Raw genomic sequence first — 13,646 nt, 5'->3', positions numbered from 1 at the left:
GAGTACAGAATGAAGCAGGGCAAAGGCTAATAGAGTTTTGCCAAGAGAATGCACTGGTCATGTGCATATCTAACCCTTAAAGCAACCTCCTAGAATGCTGCCTCTAAAGCTTCCTTCATTCCCCCAGCAAGAACTCATCTGCCTTTCTAAATTTATCCGTTTATATTTTAAAAAGTTATTTAAGCATATGACTTTTCCACCAGCTCAGACTAATTTCTTTTCAGAATAAACAAATAATTTTGTTTATTTGCTTTGCAAAGAACAAGTAGTCAACTATCAAATGACCACTTAAGTTGTTTTCTGTGACATAGAATGTGTGACCTCTTATGCAGTGTCTTTGAATGAAATGCTAAAATAAATTTCTTTCCCAATTTCAAGAAAAACAATTTTCCTCAATTCTTATTGTTAGTATATTTTCAAAACAGTAGAACTATCATAATGATTAACAGGCAGTATGATTCCATCAGGTGTGATTGTGAAATGGGAAAACTGAATTATTTTAATTTTGAGGTATCTCTGATTATCTTAGAGATGGCTCATTCCAAGCCCTCCATAGTTTCTCTTTTGTCATCACATGTGAAAGTTTAATAGAAGACCACTCTTCTCTACAACTTTTCTTCGATGCTTAGCATTTAACAGAATCCAAAGCACAATTTTAATAACTGCATCTTTAATGTCATCATAAATCCTCAGTAGCGCCTCTGGGATGAATTTTTATGAGCCATCTTCTTTAATAACGTACCATGTAAAATGTTCTGCTCCATAGGTTAGAATAATGCAAAAATATTAGGAAGGGAGTGGGGAGATGTTAAAAATAGCAGCATCATTGCCTTTCCATTAAAAGAAAAAAATAGGTGGTAGCACTTTACTCAATAAACAAAGCAATGAATGTCTCTTTCTCACCTCTCCTCTCGTTACTTCCTTAGAAATTCCAGGCGAGAAATTGTCTCCAAGCTACTTCATCCTGGAACTTTCTGAGAGTCTTTGAAGTCTCCACCAAGGTAAAATTTGGAAAATTTTTACTCACAACATGACCCAATAACTTTAGGTGAGTCAAATGTACTAAAAGCATAACAAGGGAGATTAAAAAAAAATTGACCCTGAGTTGTGAACTTTGACATCATATCACTTGAATGATGAAATGTTACACTGGTTCATGAAAATACAATTTATATATTTAATTTTCTCACACATTTTTACATTCTACCTTTTGTTTTTCCTTAGAAAAAACTTGGTGTTTGTACTAGAGTGTGGGGCTCATGATGCAGCATATTGAGCTCTGTAGACAACAACACTATATCATGAATTCATCAATGCCTAGACTACCACACATCCTCAGCATTGAACTAACTTTATTCATTGATCAAATATTTATTAGGAGCCCCCTATAGTCGTCTGTACTCTCAGCTAGGTTTTAACTAGTAATATATATACTATTATTTTTAATTATCTGTAACTGCAGTTTTAGGCCGTGCCAGTATGACAGATAGATGGAATGCATTAATGGCCCCAATTTTTCATGCCTTCCTGTATCCAGGTCTTTTGGTAGCACCCTGCTGCACTGTTTCTAGGCCTGGTCAAGTAACTTGCTTTGTCTTTGGGATGGCAGCAAACTGGATGAAGCAAAGGCACATTTTTGTTTCTTCCTTTGGATCTCTGCCACTGCCATGAGAACAAGTACAGGCTCGCCCTGCTGGTGGTGGGAAGTTCAGTCATCTCTCCCAGCTTACTAGCCCACAACTGATGGGTGACCAGCCAAGACTCTCCCAAACTAGTAGAACTACCCAGCAAAGCTACAAACTCATCAGAAATAGCATTGGGTTAGCCAAAATTTTCGTTAGGGTTTTTACCCAATCTAATGTGAAAGTGAAAGTTGCTCAGTCGTGTCCAACTCTTTGAGATGCCATAGACTATAGTACACCAGGCTCCCCTACCCATGGAATTCTTCAGGCAAGAACCCTGGAGTGGGCTGCCATGCCCTTCTCCAGGGATCTTCCCAACCCAGGGATCGAACCCAGGTCTCCCACATTGCAGGCAGACTCTTTACTGTTTGAGCTACTCAGGAATCTGCCTATTCCCAACCTAATAAATGAGTGTTATTTTGAGTCACCAAGTTTTCAGTTGGTTTGTTGTATGGCAATAGTTGATATGTTCAAGTCTTAAGCATATGAAAATGATAAATTTCATCCCAGAACCCCAGAGACTACACATAAAAAAAAAAAAAAGTCACTGGAGTCACTAGTGTGAGTTTTCTCTCCCACTGAATGAGCCCAACTACTAGGTTGCCATGTTTGCTGTCTCTTGTATGTCATTGTGTCAGGGTCCACTTTTTTTTTGGTAAGCTTCTGAGGGTCTGTTTGCTGATACTTTCAACTTTGCCATTTGATAAACACCTCTTCCTCTTTAACTTCCCCCTTTGTTTTTTCCTGGTGGCTCAGTGGTCAAGAATCCACCTGCCAAGCAGGAGACACATTTTTGATTCTGAGGTCAGGAAGTTCCCCTGGAGAAAGAAATGGCAACCCACACCAGCATTCTTGCCTGGAAAATCCCATGGACAGAGAAGCTTGATGGGCTACAGTCCATGATGTCACAAAAGAGTTGGATATGATTGATAGATTAAACAAGAACAGCCTTTTTTTTCTCATTTTTTGTTGCTTGTTTTAAAACCTTTTTCCTTCCTTTGGGCTCTTTGGTAAATAAAATTATGTCATGTAACAGCCTTAGCTACTAATAGTCATTAGCTGTTTTTAATTACTTTGTTTGAGTTATAGATACTAAAGTTTCCAGAAAATTGGAAAACATTCAGGTAAATGGGGGATTATTTTACTACATCACTTTGTCCAATCATGTAAAATAAAAGAAACAGGCTTTTTTATTTAGTAGTCCAACAATGCAAGTGTATGGTATTGGAAAGCTACATGGATTTTTAAAGTAACATTTTAAAAAGAAAAATATAGAGGTATGTTGTTGTTCATTCACTAAGTAGTGTCAGATTCTTTACAACCCCATGGACTGCAGCATGCCAGGATTCCGTGTCCTTCACTGTCTCCCAGAATTTGCTCAGATTCATGTCCATTGAGTCAGTGACACTATCTAACCAGCTCATCCTTTGTCTTCCTCTTCTCCTTTTGCCATCAATCTTTCCCAGCACCCCAGTCTTTTCCCAGGTCTTTTCTAATGATTCAAGTCTTATATTTTAATAAGAAATTATATTTTAATAGGAAAAATTAATGTATGTTAAATGATATATACTGAAATAAAATTAAACAAGTAAAAATAGTTTATATGACTTGAAAATCTGTTTAGATAAACATCTGCCTGCTCATCTTATGTTTCAGTGATTCTACTCCAAGAGAAATGAGTACATGTGTTCATCAAAAAAATGTTCTTCACTCATAGTAGTAAAAACACTAGAAACAGTTCAAATGCACAGTGATAGAATGGATCAATAAAATATGGCATTTCCAACGCTCAATGGAACACAAAAGTGCTTACCTTTTGATTCCTTGTATATGAAAGTCAAGAAGAGATAATCCTAATCTTGAAGGTAAGTTCCCTCTATAGGAACCTTCTGGAATAATGGGAATTGTCTCTAGAACTAGTTCTTAAAGTGCACACCAAGGACCTCTTTGTGGACCAGTGTGTTCCCAAGAGCCTTTCAGAGTGTCTGCCAGATCAACTTGTGTCAAATCCATCTGCTGGAAGCCAAACTTTCTTCATATACTTCACTGAAAACAGCAAATCACAACGGACTGAATGAAGAAAAAGATGCCTCAGATGACTTCTAGGAAATTGGACATTAGATTTGCAATGTTAAAAATGTCACTCTTCCCACCTGTATTTGTAAAACATAGTTATTTTTATTAAAATATTCTATTTTAATAATATATTAGTTATATCTTAGTATATGGGTTTATTACTTTTGAATTTCCTGTTTCCATTTCTAATATTGTAATATTGACATTCAATTCACATAAATAAATTTCTTTGAGTTTCTTAAAAATTTAAGAGTGTAAAGGGGTCTGAGACCAAATGGTAACGTTGAATCTTACATTTGTAGTATTTAGCAATCTTTGTGATATGTTACAGGCAAATCAGGAATATTATCACCATTGCACAGATGGTGACATTATTGAATCCAGGGTCACAAAGCCACACAATGGACAATTAAGGAATAAAATACATTTATTTCCCAGTCTCCAAATTCCTCTTCCTTACTGAACCACTACCCCACAACAAAGATCATCTTTATACCTGAAAGCCATGATCACAGTACCACCTGACATTTTACAATTACAATTAACAAAGCACGGTCACAGACATAATGTCACTTAATTGTCATGGCAACCTATTAGTGTGGGTTTTATCATCTTTTCCTTCAAATGAGAAAATGATTGAGTGAGTCCCACAGCATAGTGCTTAGCACAATAAAAAACAAATAATAGGCTTTCTGTTCTGGTGCTACTATAAATTAATTTATATATGCAACCACATGAGGTGCTATGGGGAAAATGCAAAAGATATTATCCCTGCCCTAGAAGGATATATTTGTTGATAATATATCAAAATTAAACTTGATAAATCCAATAAACCCAGTGCATTCCTAATATTAATTAGATTTAATTCAAATAATACCAATCAAAAAAGAATTCAGCTGCATTAAAAAATCTAAACAGGATTTTTCTTTTGAAAGTCTAGCCTACACACTAAAAAACTACACCACACTGGCCAAATGCAGTATGCTACCTGATTTTTGGATATAAAAGCTAAGACTGCTTTTATATTACTAAGGGGTTAGGGGAGGAAATGAAAGAAAATCATTTTTGACTTGTAAAAATTACATGAAATTCAAATTTCCATGTCCATGCATAAGTTGTATTGGAAGGCAGCCATACGTGTCAATTTATGTGTGACCTGTGGCCGCTCTTGTGCTACCTGCAACAGCAGTATAAAACAGAAACTGCATACCCCACCAAGTGAACAATAGTTACCACTGTCTCCTTGACAGAGAGTTTGCCAGCCCTTGACCCGGCCCTATTTGATCAGAGTAAACAAGGGAAAGGGGATGGAGGTCCCCCAGAGTGGAGGAGAAGAGGGGTAAAAACCAGTCTGTCTAGATTTTGGAGAAGAGAAGAAATAAAGGGCACATGGAGCCCTTAAAGAACAGGCTTTCAGGAACCCAGGGTCCGTGCAGTAGCAGAACCTCAGGTAAGAGGGCTGCCCGACTGCTTTCCAAGCCTTTCTAGACAGAAAGGAGCAGCCGCGAGAGAAGACCGCCTTGGACCTGGAGCCTGGCGGAGACCAGCAGGAACGGCAGCAGTGAGCACGGGGAGGAGCAGTGGGCCCCTCTCCTACCCGCCAGCCCTCCCTGTGTCTCTGATCCGAAAGAAGGCCAAGGTGCCAACTAAGTGATACTGGACGTGCTGATGTGCATTCTTCAACGAGGAGACCTGGGACTTCCCTGGTGGTCCAGTGGTTAAAATTCCGCCTTGCGATGCAGGGGACGCGGCTTCCATCCCCGGTCGGGAAACGGATCCCACCGCCCACGGAGAAACTAAGCCGATGCACCACAACCACTTAGCCCCCAGGCCCCGCAGCTAGTCTGAACACCACGGGGAAAGATCCCTCATGACCCAACTAAGACCCGAGTCAGCCGAATTTAAAAAAAAAATTTAAAAAAGCAGAACCTCCAACAAGAATTTGGGTGAAGTATTCTATTTGAGATGTGATCCAGGAAACATGATGAAAGCCTGGGGTGGGGGTGGACAGTACACTAACGCTGTAGTAACAGCTCTGTTAACTGCTCTGGGCACCTGGAGAGCCACTCAGTCAGGGACTCTGTGATGGAGACTGCAGCGCTTCCCTCAGAACTGCCCCAGCAATGTGAAGACGAGGGCTGCTCACCTTCAGCTTTCACCTCTTGCTGGGAGAGAGTAGTTTTGTTTTGTTTTGTTGAGTTTTTACTACCTTTGTTTTTATTTTTTTAATTTATTTTAATTGGAGGCTAATTACTTTACAATAATGCGGTGGTTTTGCCATACATTGACATGAATCAGCCACGGGTGCACATGTGTCCCCATCCTGAACCCCCCTGCCACCTCCCTCCCCATCCCATCCCTCAGGGTCATCCCAGTGCTCTGGCCCTGAGCTCCCTGTCTCATGCATCGAACCTGGAGAGTAGTTCCTAAGGGCAGTATTTCCTCACCCTTCCAGCCTGTCCTTTGTAGGCTGAACAAGTTCCAGGGGCCAGAGAAAGCCCTTAGGAAAAAGCCACAGATCCCTGAAGCAGGAAGCATGACTACCACATGTCCTAAGCTGCAGGGAATCACAGGAGAATAAATGGGCACCCTTAAACCTTGGTGAGTTTGTAGGATTGGAGGAGGGCATTCAGATTAGACATGGTTTCATTTTAAGAAATGAAGAAATGGTACTTCCAGCTGCCAGAGTGTGCCACATGCCCAGGTATGTGTCTTAACTTCACTTTGAGACAAAAAGTCCTCAACATCATGCAAAAGATGAGTCTTGACCTTTGCTTAATGGATTAGTTAAGAAAAAACATTAAGGTTTTGCTCTCTCTTTTCTCTTTCACTGCCTGTATTCTGGTATAGAAGCTATTGCTGAGAAATGTAAATGACAATGATAACCACGAAAGTCATGAATAACTTACAACATATATTATACAACAATAATCATTCAAGTTATTCCTGAATGATTAACATTGATCACCCAAACAGGAGAAAGCTAATCAGCCCTGGATCTCATCTCGAATATTTTTAAAAATAGGACAAAAAATAGGACAGGTATACATACAGATGCTATAATAAGCAGTGTATTTTGGTAATAAGAAATCTCTAGAGGCGTAGGTTGTCGGGGACAGGGGGTGTTGTTTTGTCTTATGATTTAAAAACAATACAGAAGATGACAGTGTGAACGGTTGGAATGGAATCCAGCCAGTCTTCCAGATTTCAAAGGTTTTATAATGGAAGAGACAGCCCGTAAGTGTGCCAGGAACAGTCTCGTCCATTAATCATCCCAGGCCCACGGCTTGGGCATGCCAGGTGCCGAGAGAGCCACGAGACCATCTCAAGGACAATGTGCTTTTCTAAATTTACTTTTCAGTGTGAAAGCCTCTCATTTGGGTTCACTAATACTTTGCATTTGTATGAGAAAGTGGACTTTGCACAAAGGGTGGGGCAAAGCAACACAGCCCCCCTCCCCCCACAACTGAAGCAGCAAAAAGAATCCTAGTAATCAGACTCACAAATTCACATGCCCAGGAGTTCTTATTGATCCCCACTTAAGGTTGTTATTGAGTATATAACAGGCAATTCAAACGTAGATGGTTAAGAACGGGATGGGGTGGGGAGGTAGGTGGGAGGGGGGTTCAGGATGGGGACACATGTGCACCTGTGGCTGATTCATGGCAATGTATGGCAAAACCACTGCAATATTGTAAAGTAATTAGCCTCCAATGAAATAAATTAATTAAAAAAACAGAATTCGCATCTCTTTTTAAACCTGTTCTTTAACATTTCAGTTACTAAGGGTATTTCCATATCCCCAAGCTCAGGCTAAAATTCTGAGAATAATTCATGACTACTCTTTTCTTCATCGCCTTGGTGTAATCAGTAGGTAGCGTTGGCTCTTCCTCCAAGCTGTTTCTAGACTGGAACTACTCAGCACTATGGAAATATCAGCCTGGCGGCAGCCACTGTCACCTCTCATTCTGACAACGGTTCATTTCCATTCACTCTTGAGGCCCCAAGCCCTTTGTCCACAGTTAGCAGAGTGACCCTCTTGAAGTATAAATCAGATCATGTGACTCATCTATGTGAAATCCTCTAATTCTTCCCTCTGCCTTAAAATAAAAAACAACTTTTTTCCTCAAGACTATAATCCTTCCCTGCCATTAACCTATGGTTGCATAACAAATCATCCCAAAACAATGCTTGAAGCAAAACAATGTATTATTTCCCATGATTTTTAGTGAACAGCTGGGCTGTTCTTCTGCTCCATTTGGTACTGGCTGGGTCACTTGTATGGCTACGTTTGGCTGGGAAACCAACTAGGGCTGAAATGTCCAGCATGCTTTGCTCTCACATCTGGTGCCTCAACCGGGATGGCTGCCTCGTCCTCTCCCTCTCCACGTGGCCTGTCAACACTTAGTGGCCAAGTTCAAGCTTCTTTTCTGGCAGCTGAATCTCAGACAACATCAAACGAAGCTGCCGGTATTCTTAAAGCCTAAGCCGAAACACACATCATGACTTTCACTACATTCCTTGATCAAAGCGAGTCACAAGGGTAGCACAGACTCAGGGGGAAAGAAGACAGATCTGCCTCTTGATTGAAAAAAGAATATAAATGTTCAACAATAGGAGGAATTTTTGACAACCATCTTTAGAAATGGTATTTCCAGTGTCCCTATATCTCCTCAGCTTGGTTCAGTCACTCAGTCATGTCCAGCTCTTTGGGACCCATGGACTGCAGCACGCCAGGCCTCCCTGTCCATCACCAATGCCCGGAGCTTACGCAAACTCATGTCCATCGAGTCGGTGATGTCATCCAACCATCTCATCCTCTGTCGTCCCCTTCTTCTCCTGCCGTCAATCTTTCCCAGCATCACGGTCTTTTCCAATGAGTCAGCTCTTCGCATCAGGTGGCTAAAGTATTGGAGTTTCAGCTTCAGCATCAGTCCTTCCAATGAATATTCATGATTGAATTCCTATAGGATGGACTGGTTGGATCTCCTTGCAGTCCAAGGGCCTCCCAAGAGTCTTCTCCAACACCACAGCTCAAAAGCATCAATTCTTCAGTGCTCACCTTTTTTTATGGTCCAGCTCTCACATCCATACATGACCACTGGAAAAACCATAACTTTGACTAGATGGACCTTTGTTGGCAAAGTAATGTCTCTGCTTTTTAATACACTGTCTAGGTTGGTCATAGCTTTTCTTCCAAGGAGCAAGCGTCTTTTACTTTCATGGCTGCAGTCACCATCTGCAGTGATTTTGCAGCCCAAGAAAGTAAAATCTGTCACTGTTTCTATAGTTTCTCCATCTATTTGCCATGAAGTTATGGGACCGGATGCTATGATCTTAGTTTTTTGAATGCTGAGTTTTAAGCCAACTTTTTCACTCTCCTCTTTCACTTTCATCAAGAGGCTCTTTAATTCTTCTTCACTTTCTGCCATAAGTGTGATGTCATCTGCATATCTGGGGTTATTGATATTTCTCCCAGCAATCTTGATTCCAGCTTGTGTTTCCTCCAGCCCAGCATTTCTCATGATGTACTCTGCATACAAGTTAAATAAGCAGGGTGACAATATACAGCCTTGACATGCTCCTTTCCCGATTTGGAATCAGTCTGTTGTTCCATGTTCAGTTCTAACTGCTGCTTCTTGATCTTTACACAGATTTCTCAGGAAGCAGGTCAGGTGGTCTGATATTCCCAACTTTTTAAGAATTTTCCACAGTTTGTGGTGATCCACACAGTCAAAGGCTTTGGGGGAGTCAATAAAGCAGAAGTAGATGTTTTTCTGGAACTCTCTTGCTTTTTCGATGATCCAACAGACGTCAATTTGATGTCTGGTTCCTCTGCCTTTTCTAAATCCAGCTTGAACATCTGGTAGTTCACAGTTCATGTACTGTTGAAGCCTGGCTTGGAGAATTTTGAGCATTACTTTGCTAGCATATGAAATGAGTGCAATTGTGCGGTAGTCTGAACATTCTTTGGCATTGCCTTTCTTTGGGATTGGAATGAAAACTGACCTTTTCCAGTCCTGTGGCCACTACTGAGCTTTCTAAATTTGCTGGCATATTGAGTGCAGCACTTTCACAGCATCATCTTTCAGCATTTGAAATAGCTCAACTGGAGTTCCATCACCTCCACTAGCTTTGTTCATTGTGAAACGAACTTGTGATGCTTCCTAAGGCCTACTTGACTTCACATTCCAGGATGTGTGGCTCTAGGTGAGTGATCACACCACTGGGGTCTGGTCTAGGTGAGTGACCACACTCTGTCTCCTATTCTACCTTTTTTTCAGGCCGCCCATGCCACAGGGGGCATCTTTGTAATAGAATCTGAGGTAGAGACTGCTGGCATTCTTTCTAATAATATTCTTCTGCTCATCTTCTTCAGGAACAGAACTTCAGCAGGTGTGTGGCTTCCGAGAATAAATACTGCATTTCCCAGGCTCCCTTGTAGTAAGGCAGGACCAGTTGATTACATCTTGATCAATGAAACATCAGGGGTCTGGTGGAAGCTTTAGTGAAATTTCTTAAAAGACAACAGTTGTTTCTCCTTTGACCTTGACATTTCTTCCTGACTTTTCTCCTTCTTGTCAATTGGACTATGAGGAGTCACTAGAATGAAGGCTGGTAGATATTTGGAGACGCTTGAGTCTCTGAGACCATGCAACAGCCTACCAGCCCTGGAGCTGCAGCCCTTGGACATTTCTTTGAGAGAAATACACTGGTGTCTTGTTATTTCCTCCCACACGCCCCCCTTTTAGATCCTTTCTGTGGCCAAATCTACCCGTAAGCCAGTGAGCAAGTGTCTAGTGATGTAGGATGTAGAGGTCAGTCTCCTAGGGATGGGAAGGTGGAGAGGTGAAAGAGGATCTGGGGACAAAGAGAAAATATGGAGTGCGGCTTGTCAGCTAGACGTAGTCCTTTGTCTCCAGTTCTCTCTGGCCGCACTGCACGGCTTGCAGGACCTCAGTGCTCCAGCCAGGGACTGAACCTATGCCCTGAGTCCTAACCACTGGACCACCACGGAATGCTCGTTCTCAGAAACCACTCTACTTTGTTGTGAGAGTGGAACCGCATTATTCATACGTGTGTGTGTGTGTGTGTGTGTGTATTCACATGATGAATAAGTAGCTAGACATACTGTAGACAGATATGGTCATATTTTTCCAAACAGTTTTATGTGTCATCACTTTTTTATAGCCCACCACCTTTGTTCTCATGTTCAGCATCAGAAGTGGGCTTTGTAATTAATAACGTATATATACCCTATTAATTATATATATATAATTATACATATATACATATATATATGTATATATACTTAATAGGGTGTATAAATATATATCTGTTTACTTAATAGGATATATATATATATATACATATCTCTGGTGGATATATATATCCACCAGGCCCCTAAAGTTTCATTGCCCAAGATGTAATCAAGTGGTCCTGCCTTGCTACAAGGGAGCCTGGGAAATACAGCGTTTATTCAGAGAATCCATGCACCTGCTGAAGTTCTATTGCTGAAGAAGATGGGCAGAAGAATAGTATATATATAACAACAGACTAGTTCCAAATAGGAAAAGGAGTACATCAAGGCTGTATATTGTCACCCTGCTTATTTAACTTATATGCAGAGTACATCATGAGAAACGCTGGGCTGGAAGAAGCACAAGCTGGAATCAAGATTGCCAGGAGAAATATCAAGAACCTCAGATATGCAGATGACACCACCCTTGTGGCAGAAAGTGAAGAGGAACTCAAAAGCCTCTTGATGAAAGTGAAAGTGGAGAGTGAAAAAGTTGGCTTAAAGCTCAACATTCAGAAAACTAAGATCATGGCATCTGTTCCCATCACTTCATGGGAAATAGATGGGGAAACAGTGGAAACAGTGTCAGACTTTATTTTTCTGGGCTCCAAAATCACTGCAGATGGTGACTGCAGCCATGAAATTAAAGACGCTTACTCCTTGGAAGGAAAGTTATGACCAACCTAGATAGCATATTCAAAAGCAGAGACATCACTTTGCCAACAAAGATCCTTCTAGTCAAGGCTATGATTTTTCCAGTGGTCATGTATGGATGTGAGAGTTGGACTGTGAAGAAGGCTGAGCACCGAAGAATTGATGCTTTTGAACTGTGGTGTTGGAAAAGACTCTTGAGAGTCCCTTGGACTGTAAGGAGATCCAACCAGTCCATTCTGAAGGACATCAGCCCTGGGATTTCTTTGGAAGGAATGATGCTAAAGCTGAAATTCCAGTACTTTGGCCACCTCATGTGAAGAGTTGACTCATTTGAAAAGACTCTGATGCTGGGAGGGATTGGGAGCAGGAGGAGAAGGGGACGACAGAGGATGAGATGGCTGGATGGCATCACTGACTCAATGGATGTGAGTTTGAGTGAACTCTGGGAGTTGGTGATGGACAGGGAGGCCTGGCGTGCTGTGATTCATGGGGTCGCAAAGAGTTGGACATAACTGAGTGACTGAACTCAACTGAACTGATATATATAATATACATATACACATATATATGTTTATGTGAGAGTGTACACACACACACACACACACACCTTCATACCTAACTATAGTACAGGATTTGAAGGAGAAATGGCCTTTTATCTGTCATCAGCATTTTTACAGCCCACCACCTTTGTTCCCATGTTCAGTGTCAGAAGGGGGCTTTATACTTAACAGGGTCTCAGGAAGAGCTGGTAGACAACTTGGAAGTAAGGAATTTATTCTGGTCACTATGATATTTTCTTTCTTGAAAAGTAGCAGCTTCATACTCAAAATTCACAAATTCTTCAGGGCTTTTCAAAACCTTTTACCTGTTCTCTTTTTAAGCCACAGCCATTTGGGATTTTCCACCTTTTGGAGTCAAACTGAGTCCTTACTAATAAGCATTCCCCGCAGAGGTGTCAGCAAGCACCGAGGGTCTGAGATGGGAGCATGCCCAGAATGTGAGCAGGGTGAAAGGGGGTGAGGGCTTGTAAGAGGTGGAACAATGGCCATATCACAGAGCACCATACTGGCCTGGCTGTTTCATCTGAATGAAACAGGAAACCACCACAGAGTTTTCAGGAGGGAGTTACACGTTCCTACCCACACTGTGCCATCACTCTTGATCCCACATGAAGGGAGGGCCAAGGCAGAAACAAAGGACTAGCTAGGAAGTTTTGAGTAAACTAGATGAGGTGAACAAAGCCAGGGTGGGAGCCGTGAAGATTCAGTGAAGTGGTCAGACCATGGATTTGGTCCAAGGGGAGAGACGGCAGGATTTTCTGATGAATAAGATGTGGGTCATGAAGGAAGGGGAGGAGCCAGTGGGGCGTCCAGAAGCTTTTGGTCTAAACAACTGAAACTGCTGTTCACTGTAAGTGCTGAGAAGAAGCAGGGTTTGGGGAGGCAGAGGCAGGGGAGGAATTAGAAGTCTGGTTTAGGACATTGCATTACACCTCAAGGTTGCCAATGAGAAACGGAACCAACAGCAAGTATGTATAGAGGAAGATTTATTTTAAGAAATTGGTGCATGTAATTACGGATGCTGGCAAGTCTGCAGATCAGGCTGGCAGGAGGGGGAGCCAAAGGAGAGCTGATTTTGCTGCACAGGTCTGAAGGCCATCTGGGGTCAGAAGCCTCCTTCCCTGGGGGAACCTCAGTCTTTTCTCGCAAGGGCCTCAACTCATTGGATGAGGACCACCCACATTATGAATGGTAATCTGCTTTACTCAAAGTCTGCTGATGTACATGCTGACCACATTTTTAAAAATGCCTCCACAGTGACATCTAACCTGATGCTTGACCAAATATCTGGGCCCATAGCCCAGCCAAGTTGATGCATAACATTAATAATCACAGCCATGTTAAGTTGGCAATATCTTTATATTATGTAATATC

Source organism: Bos indicus x Bos taurus, chromosome 13, assembly GCF_003369695.1.
Source record: "Bos indicus x Bos taurus breed Angus x Brahman F1 hybrid chromosome 13, Bos_hybrid_MaternalHap_v2.0, whole genome shotgun sequence".
NCBI lineage: Eukaryota > Metazoa > Chordata > Mammalia > Artiodactyla > Bovidae > Bos > Bos indicus x Bos taurus.
This window is presented reverse-complemented; position numbering follows the sequence as displayed.